The 9,187-nt window shown below is 32.6% G+C and overlaps 1 long non-coding RNA gene across 4 annotated transcripts; it reads left to right on the forward strand.

Annotated features, from left to right (window-relative positions):
- Positions 1-1,438: 1,438 nt before the first annotated feature.
- LOC110695524 lies at positions 1,439-8,859 on the forward strand. Of its 4 annotated transcripts, none has more exons than XR_002506092.1 (5): positions 1,439-2,528; positions 3,472-4,502; positions 5,368-5,463; positions 5,704-5,810; positions 8,165-8,859. It is a non-coding gene; the product is annotated as an uncharacterized LOC110695524 (long non-coding RNA). The 4 variants fall into 4 exon arrangements; XR_002506094.1 differs by having other exon boundaries at positions 5,704-5,779; XR_002506093.1 differs by lacking the exon at positions 5,704-5,810 and having other exon boundaries at positions 1,440-2,528; positions 8,165-8,858.
- The last annotated feature ends 328 nt before the right edge of the window (positions 8,860-9,187 follow it).

A 9,187-nucleotide genomic window follows, 5' to 3' on the forward strand; every position in this document is an offset into this window, starting at 1 on the left:
AGAGATCAGGTGTCTGTCTTTTTCTGAAGAGTGGCAGATGGTGTAAATGATTAGAACGTGCCTCAATAAATGGGAGTATCTCCATATTTATAGGGTCCTAGAAAGGTGTGCCCTTTCCTAGGGTTTGATGAACTAGGATTTAGGGTAGCGTCGTTTTACGGTTCCCATGGAATTTGGGCCTTGAAGGTCGCCATTCCCAGAGGACATATCTGCGTGACACGTGTCAACATCTGGGAAGTCCATTTGGACATCTCTTCCAGTGACACGTGTTGCGCTCTCATTGGGCCACTTGGCGGGGTAGAAATACCCAAATAAAATAGTATTTTCAACAACACTTAGTCAAATACATAATTTATACAATTAATCAATGTAAAACCCTGATTGAAAATTAATAACCAATACAATTATCCAAAGACATACCATCAAATAATGATTTAAAAGCTTTATAAACTGAATTAGAACAACTAAATTAACAACAACATAAAGCTTTACAGCAATTAGCATAAGTAAATAATAACTCAATAAGGAATTACTTAACAAGAACACCCATTATTCATAAAAATACCCAAATTTAAATTTTAAAAATAATTGATTTAAGGTCGGTAAATTTCCTAAGTTTTGTAGTGGATGGGTAATAGACGAAGCCACGGAGAAAATCTTGAAGCCGACCGACGGAGGGTATGCCGGAATAGTGAAATCGTCTTGAATCACCGCTTGAAATCGGGGAGGTTGGTTTTTTTTGGTCAAGGGGAAAGTTTCGTAAATCATAAGAGTAAGAAGTAAATTAAACAGTGTATAAAAATTAGGAAAGAGTTGGCAAAAAAGTCTGACAAGTCATAAAGATTCTTCTTTAACTTTTTTTTTTTTAGGAAATTTTGACAATTACCACCTACTATTGTTTATGTTTGAGCAATTACCACCTACTATTATTATTATTATTTTTTTTTGCAAATTATCATCAACTTTTTTCTTCAACACCAAAAGTTCCCACCTAGTTCGCTCTCAACCACCTTATGATGTCATGTGCAAAGGCGGATCTTGGTTAGGGCGAGTAAGGGCCTGGCCCCCCTTAAGCATATTTAAGTGGTTGATTATAATTAATATGATGTCAAGTAATTACAAATAAAATTTTGTGGCATAGTGATTAAGTATTGTTATTTTTATCCAAAAGGTTGAGGGATCAAACCTTGGCCCTAATAATTTTTTGGTCCAAAATCCGCCACTTGTCATGTGGGCCCCACATAATACCTTCCCTCCCATTTCTTATTTCTCACTCGATACTTCACTCCCAAGTTCAATTTTTCACTGAATGAAATCAAAAGAGCAAACAATATTCAATCAATTATTTGGTTTAGAGAAGTGAATTGCAATGTTTTCGATTTCTTTCAGCGAAAATTGAACCTTGGAGTGAAGTATCGAGTGAGAAATAAGAAATTGTATAGAAAAAGGGAGGGAAGGTATTATGTGGAGCCCACATGACGTCATAAGATGGTTGAGAGCCACTAGGTGGAAACTTTTGGTACTTTTAGAAAAAAAATTGATGGTAATTTTCAAAAAAAAAAATAATGGTACGTGGTATTTGCTTAAATGGAAACAATAGTAATTGGTAGTTCTCAAAATTTCCTTTTTGTAAAAAGAAAATTAAAGGGTATCCACGTGAAACACTAGGACTTACTTTAAGAAGTAGTAGTTTGACTCCAATTATGCTATTTACATGTTAGTATAATTTTTTTTTTTAAATATTATTGTATCCCGGGACCTACCATGACTAAAGGTGAGTCCGCCCTTGCCTGCAACATATCCCTACCAATTAAAAAGTGACAACTTGTCAAACATGAAAGAAATAGTGTTATGAGTGTGTAGCCAATGAAAAATATTGTTCATAAGCTTGGGAAAAATTAGAGTTTGGGTTTCTTGCATTTAGGTGCAATTTCGTTTCATTTGTTGAGTCACCAAATGATACTTTTCCCCTGATTTCCTCCCTTCCATTCATTTCCCCTCGTTCACGCTCTTCTTCCTCTTCCTCTTTCATTTGAGTTTTCTGATTTTATTAAAAATAAAATTTCTCTCCTCCCACTCTCTATAATCTATTTTTCCACCATTAAAGGTGTACTATGAGCCTTCTCTACTACATTGACGCAAATTCTACATTAAGATGTTTTATCAAGTGATGAAATTATAAGTTTGAATTAGTAAAATGCAATTTAATTAAGATTTGTATTGTGGAATTTCAGCTTCTTTTTTTTTTTTTTTTTTTTTTTTATCAATCACCGAATATCATTTCCGCAATAGAGTTCATTCTTAATTGATTTTTCACTATCAATTTAGGGAAGAAATCACATTAAGATTTCATTCCTCCTTCCTGGACTAGGTTGGCTTGCAATGCCTCTGCCCTTTCATTTTTCCTCCAACAAATGGTGGCATCTTCAGGCCGGTGTTCTCGCGGCGGTGGTAGTTTCAACGGTTGTGGTGGTCCAACTTTAGTATATAGTACGTCATTGATGATTAATTCGGCAGAAATTTGAAAGGTATATGAAGATTAAATACCTGGAACGAGGTTTAATATTTTTTTTGATAAATTTCTACTTATTTGGAGTTGGTGATTTTGCTTGAAATTGTCAGTGGTTTTTTCTTTTTTAATTTTTTTTATTTTGATTTTGATCTGAGCTTTAATTATTGCTTTGTATTTGTCTCTTAATAAAATCTGGGTTTCATCTAATGACTGTATAATGATTAATCTGGTTTAAAAAAAACAAAAAAAAAAATTATTTATCTATTTGAAGAATGTTGTGGTTAATTATGGGTTATTGATTAAGGAATTATTTGAATTGTTGTGTTTAGGTATCGCAATGTGAAAATCAATGTAGTAGTGCAAACTGAGAATGGTTTTTATGTTCCAATTTAGTGTTGCTTTGATTGGGGGAGAGCAAATGTGCTTGTTGTTGGGATAGTTTTCTATTTGACTTTGGCTCAATTAGGAAATTTCAACTAGAATTTGCAATTCACAATTTGGTTTTTGATTGGGAGTTTAAGTTTGAGAAGATTCATAAACAATTTGTTTTTGTTTTATGGGTTTTAGTTTGTCTATGTCAATCTAGAGCTGACCAACTTGGAGGAGTGCAAGTGTGTATATTATTGGAATATTGGTGCATATTTTGTTACTCAGATTAATTTCAGGAGATCTTTCTTGTTCTTTACTGAATCAATGTGCTTTAATTTACAGATTTCATGATAATTTTACGGATTACTTAAAAATTTGAAATTATAAAAATTAGATTCTTGTAACTGTAGTTCTAGGCTATTGAAATTGAAATGCAGTTAAATTAAAGGATTACTTTATGGTTGCCTGGTTATACCCAAGATTGTTGATATTTTGTTCCTTTTAATAGATTTTGTTTCATAATTTGGTATTTTGATTGATTTTATGTGATTTTAGTATGTTATTGTAATGGTTTTTTTTTTATTATTCAGGGATGTGGTCTTTGCTTCCTCATGAGAACGCTACTGATGGGCCTGCATGTCCTATTAGAATGAGGGCACATCAGAATATCCCCTTAATAATTAAATTCACATAAGTACTGTAATTCAAGGATCTGATAATTTGAAATGAGCTGGTCCCCATTAGGGTATTGGAACAGAGTAAGAAGTAGTGCAGTTTCATTCCTTTATTTACTACGAGTAATAACTTGTATAAAGGAAGTAGAGGCTCAAAATATTATTTTAGGCTTCCCCTTTTGATGACTCTAGCACTAAGGCTATTGTGTATAGCATTGGAGGTAAGGCTGTAAAGTTGAGATAGGAAGCATCAGGTTGATCCATTTGTCTATTTTATAGTTTCTGGAAATCTTGGGACCAATCCTTGCTATGATAGTGATGATTTCTCTTTGCATGAAGTGGATAATTGCTTCATTGCTTAATGTTGGTAAAACCAAGAATCATACATGCCTCTGGAACTTAATTGGTGATGATAATTATATATTTAAGTTTCATGTGCATTGATTTTGAGTTTTTCTTTAATTTTGGACTTGTAACCTGTATGCATTATATGCGTGCTTTTATCAACTTTATCTTTGGGCTTGTTTGCAAGTCTTGGAAGGCGGACCCTCTCCCCTCTTATAAGCCCTGTTCTACCACTGATTTTTATAATTTTGTGATTATATGAGATGGAATTGAAAAGCTAATGGTCAACAATCAGGTATAACCGTATAACCCATTTCCGTAGTTTTTTTCATTTGCAAAAATATATTTTTGTTTGAATTGAAGCATTATTTGTTTGATTAATTGAGGTAAAAGTGAAATCTGAAACTTTGATGAATTTAGTATCTGGGCTTTCATTTTTAATTTAGTGTTGAATTAGGTGTTGATTATAATATCTGTTTGTATGAGGAGTTATAGGAATTGAAGTGAAAAGGTTAATGGCCAGTGAAAGAGGGAAAGGACAACATTAAGTGAGTTTCACGATTCTCCAAGGCTGTTTTCGGTATCCTTTAATTCTTTGGCTGGTATATTTCTTTGTTTATTTATGTTTTAGTCCATTTCTCATGTTTATTTTGTTGGTGTTTATTGTGGTGAATTTGAATTTTGGGTTTGGGTTTTGTTTATCTATGTAATTAGACTAAAATTGTGTTGATAAGTATTGTTGGATTTCCATTTAGAGGAGAAAAAAATTAAATTTAGTTGTGCACTTTGGTCCAAAAGTGGTCACTGTACTATATAGTTGATGCCAGAACGTTAGCTGCTTTATCTGCCTCTGTGAGCTACTGAGCTGTGACTGTGTTACTTTGCTGACTGCTTGCTCCTTGATCTTCTAACAACAAAAATCACCAGCCATTAAAAGTTGTGATGAGTGTACACCATTCAAAGTATTAATATTTAATCAGGGATTATGAGAACGATCTTTGTAGTGCTTAGTCACAAGCTCACACACTCACATTTTTAGGCTTTATAGCTGATTATAAGGACAATACACCTTATCATTGCTCTGCTTTGTCGAATTTAAGGGCGCATATTACTCAACCTAAAAATTAAACTTAACCAGATATCGCATGTTCTAATGTCAAATATATATATCAGGACTCTGCTATGGTTGGGCTACTGATTTGATTTGGATTGAAGTTAGGCATCTGACATACAAGGATGAGACTAAGTTGCTTCAGCATTTTGTGTGGTTCTATAAATTTCCACCTCGTGTATAAAGTTTGGCATGTTTATAAAACTTTGCAGCAACCAGCCTAGGTATAGGTATATCAGTGGGAAAGAAAATGGGAAAGAAAATGCTGTTATAAGTTAGTTATATCTGATGGATGCTTTTGAGTATTTTTAGTAAATATGGCAACACTATTCATAATATGACTGTTATTTATTCAGTATTTAGGAAGGAGTTGGAAAAAGAGAGAGGGTTCATTGAAAGATACATGAAGCTTCAAGAACAAGGGAAAACTGAGCATGCAGAGAAAGACTTAGGTAAGTTTAGGGATTATAATCTCACCTTTGCTGTCAAATAATTGTATTGATTGTATGCGCTGCCTACAATTACAATTCTTATAGAAGAAGGAAACTGATAATTTTTTAACCTCATGATGAATTGATGACATCCTTTGTCCTTTTGACTGTCCAGCTTAATTATTGAATTACCCCTTTTTTTTGTTCAAATAATAAGGATACTAGATGGTCATACAATAAAATAAGTTGACTTCCTTATAGGTTTGTGCAGGAATTTGTGAAAGCTCAAAAGACGAGCTTTTTTAACAATTCTAAGTCAAGTTCAAGAGAAGGCATGGTACATTGTTTGTTTGATGATTGTTTCTTAGGTTGTGCTCCGGCTTTTGTTTTTTGATTTGTGTATTTCTTTAGAGGATATATAAGTAATACTTGCCATTCTGATGCTGGTACTTGGTGAAGCTAATTCTAACGAAATTCACTTAATTATTAAGATTATACTTTAGGCATAGGGAATTAAGATTAAGAAAATTGGTACAAAGATTAATTGGGGCCCTTTTTGCCCATTACAGATGGCCTTTTTTCCACTAGTGTGAACTAAGATTAAATTGGTTGTTTAATATGATTCTATGGGTTATATTATTAAGTTAGTTTTTAGATTCTTAGGTGAATAGGGTTTGTTTCGAGTAAAGTGGACCGCGAGGCATGAGTGCTTTGGATTGCCGATAATAGGTCAAGAATTTAGGTTTTGGAACCTTCAGTTTGATATACAATGGAATACGAACCTTCATTATGGAACATTGTTTAGTTGAGTGGATTCTTCAATCATCTAATTAAGGAAGTGCAAATGTTGTGGTGGCCGGGAGGAGGGGGAAAGGAAAAGTATGAAAGTAATAGAGAGGGTGAAACAAGTAAGACTCAAGTACGAAGAAGGGAATAAGGAAATAAAAGAAAAAGGGGATAAGGAATTTGATGCTGAAGATAAGAGAGAGAGGATGGAGCATGTAGAACTAAGCTAACTAAAAATATTTAACCATAAAAGAAGATATATGGAGAGAAGAATTGTGAGCAAGAAAGTGGGGAAAAGGAAAAAAAAACGGGGAATGTGTAGGAGATGAGGAAAAGGGATTTAAAAAGACGACCAAGCAAATGTAAAGATGATAAAGAAAGATCGAATATAGAAATCAGAGAGGAGACATGGAAATTAAAGCTATTTGAGGAGACCATTATAGAATAAAATATCATTTTGATGCCGTAACAATAAAATTAACAATTCAGAAGAGATTCTCAACTACACATAACTATATAAAACAATTATGAAAGTAAAGATAAAAGAGATAGAGAGGGTGAAGCAAGTAAGACTCAAGTAAGAAGAAGGGGTAAGGAAATGAAAGAGAAAGGGGAGAGGGAATTTTAGAGGGAGAGAGAGAGAGCATGTAGGATTAAGCTGACTAAAAATATTAAACCATAAAAGAAGAGATGGAGAGAAAAATAGGGAGCAAGAGAGTGGGGAAAAGGAAGAGAGCGGGGGAATGTGTAGGAGATGAGGAAGAGGGATTTGAAAAGGTGGGCAGGCGAATGTAAAGATGATAAAGAAAGATCAAATATAGAAGTCAAAGAGGAGAACGTTATAGAATAAAATATCTTTTTAATTCCGTAACAAAAAAATAAAATATTAAGAATAGATTCTCAACTATACATAATTATATGAGACAAATTAGAGGAAGGGTAGAAAAAAGTAGTGACAAAGTGTGAGGGAGAGAGCAAGTAGGATAAGCTAAATTTTAAGACTATAATTAAAAAGTGAAAGGGAGAAAAATATAAGGAGGAAAGAGGGTGTATAAATAGGAGACCAAAAAGAGTGGAGGGTGATAGGGAAATTGTATCACTTACATGTGTTAAGAAGAAAGAAACAAATAGCATTAGAGGAGGTTAATTTTAACATGATTAAGAAATAGAGAAAATTGAAAGATTATAAAAAAATTTGCAAAATCATAAAAGGTTGAGTGATAGAAACTGTAAGAGAAAGGAAAATAGAGGTAGTAGGGGAAGCAAGTGGTAAGGGTAAGCTAAAATTAACACTTGCATGTATGAAGGCTGATTTTTTTTACTTTCGCCTTCCCCAAATATTGTTCTCAAATGTCAAAAATCAAAAGAATTAAGAAATGGAAGGAAAAAGTACATAAAGCAACAAAAGATAAATATAGGAAATGTTAGTACGTAGATCACAAACTATAAGTTCATAAAACAGAATAAAGTACATGCATGTGGGTGGTGGAAAATAAAAAAAAAGGGCTAATTTGGGGTTTTTTTTTTTTTTTTTTTTTTTTTTTTTATATATATATATAGCGATCAAATTGAAAATATGAAATGAGAACATCAATTTAGGGCGCCTAAAAAGAAATATAAGAACTGTTTTTGGGGACAATGGGATTAGTATCCATTGTTAGATGAGCATCTTGAGGGAGTAGTTTCTAGGAATGGCAATGGTGAAGGGACAAAAGAAGAGGTATAGAGAGACATAGAGAAAGGTGTAGGAGGGTTGTGTATTTTTTTTCTTGGAATACTGGCTTACGATCTTATTTGACTTTAGTCAGTCATATACAACTACATAATCCAATAGATGAGGTGTGAAATTAATTAAAATTTTAAAATATAAAGATTTGATTCTTATTTCTTCGCTCGTATTGTGTTGCTATTCTAATTTCCTATTATCATGGTGCAGTTTTTATTTCTTTGCATTTGCTGGCACTCTTGTAGATTGTTGGGAGCCATTAGGCAAAGAAGAATGCAAGAGTCATCAATGGCACAACGTGGTAGAGGTGGTTCGACATAAGTACTTAATTGTGTTAGATTATTCACCATATTTTTCAAACCTTTAGTTTAATAATAGGCAAAGAAGAGTGTAAAACACATGGCTTATAAGTGTTGTAATACAGAAGTTCATAGGTGAACTTTTAATCAAGTAGACAGATTATTATTCATTAAGATTAGATCATCAGATCACATGTTCTAAGTAAGGAGTTGTAACATGGTTTTGAGAGGAATCAGTTGAGTACTTGGGTATAGTCTAATAAAATCATGCTTTGCTTCTCCTTTTGATCCTTACAACAAGTTCATAATATGAAGATATAATGCCTTTTTGCTGCCTGTTTGGATTATGCAGAAACAAAGGTATGTTAGTTAATGATGTGATATATCATGTTAATTTAAGTAGAAGAGTATCTAAGACTAGGGGTGTAAGATTCTCGATATTGTATTATTTTGGTTAGCTTAAACAACTAAGTTTTTGTGTGGAGTCAGATGTGCATTATTAATATTTGTATTGAACTTAAGTATCTTTTATGTATAAAATTCTATGCTATATAATGAAAACTTTTATCAATATTTTGTTAACTTATTTTGCATAGTAATGCTTTAAGATGGTTATAATTGTTTCTAGATAAGCAACTGCACTAATATAATGCCAAATAAGATATAAGCAATGAATTTAAAAATGAAATACGATAAGATTTTTTAAATTAGCAAAAAAACTAAATAATACAATTACATTATGCTTAATAAATTAACTCTTATTGATAAGCAGTTTATAAATAACATAGCAATTATCTCCATATACAATTAAATAATGTTCATTGTACACAATTTGACAATATATGCAACAAGTCCGTTAACCCTAGCCAAGACCAATAATTGGGATTGCTATTGATGATCTAAATGAAATAACAAGTTAACAACAATTCAAATG

The sequence above is a fragment of the Chenopodium quinoa genome, unplaced genomic scaffold, assembly GCF_001683475.1.
Source record: "Chenopodium quinoa cultivar QQ74 unplaced genomic scaffold, ASM168347v1, whole genome shotgun sequence".
Classification (NCBI taxonomy): Eukaryota; Viridiplantae; Streptophyta; class Magnoliopsida; order Caryophyllales; family Amaranthaceae; genus Chenopodium; species Chenopodium quinoa.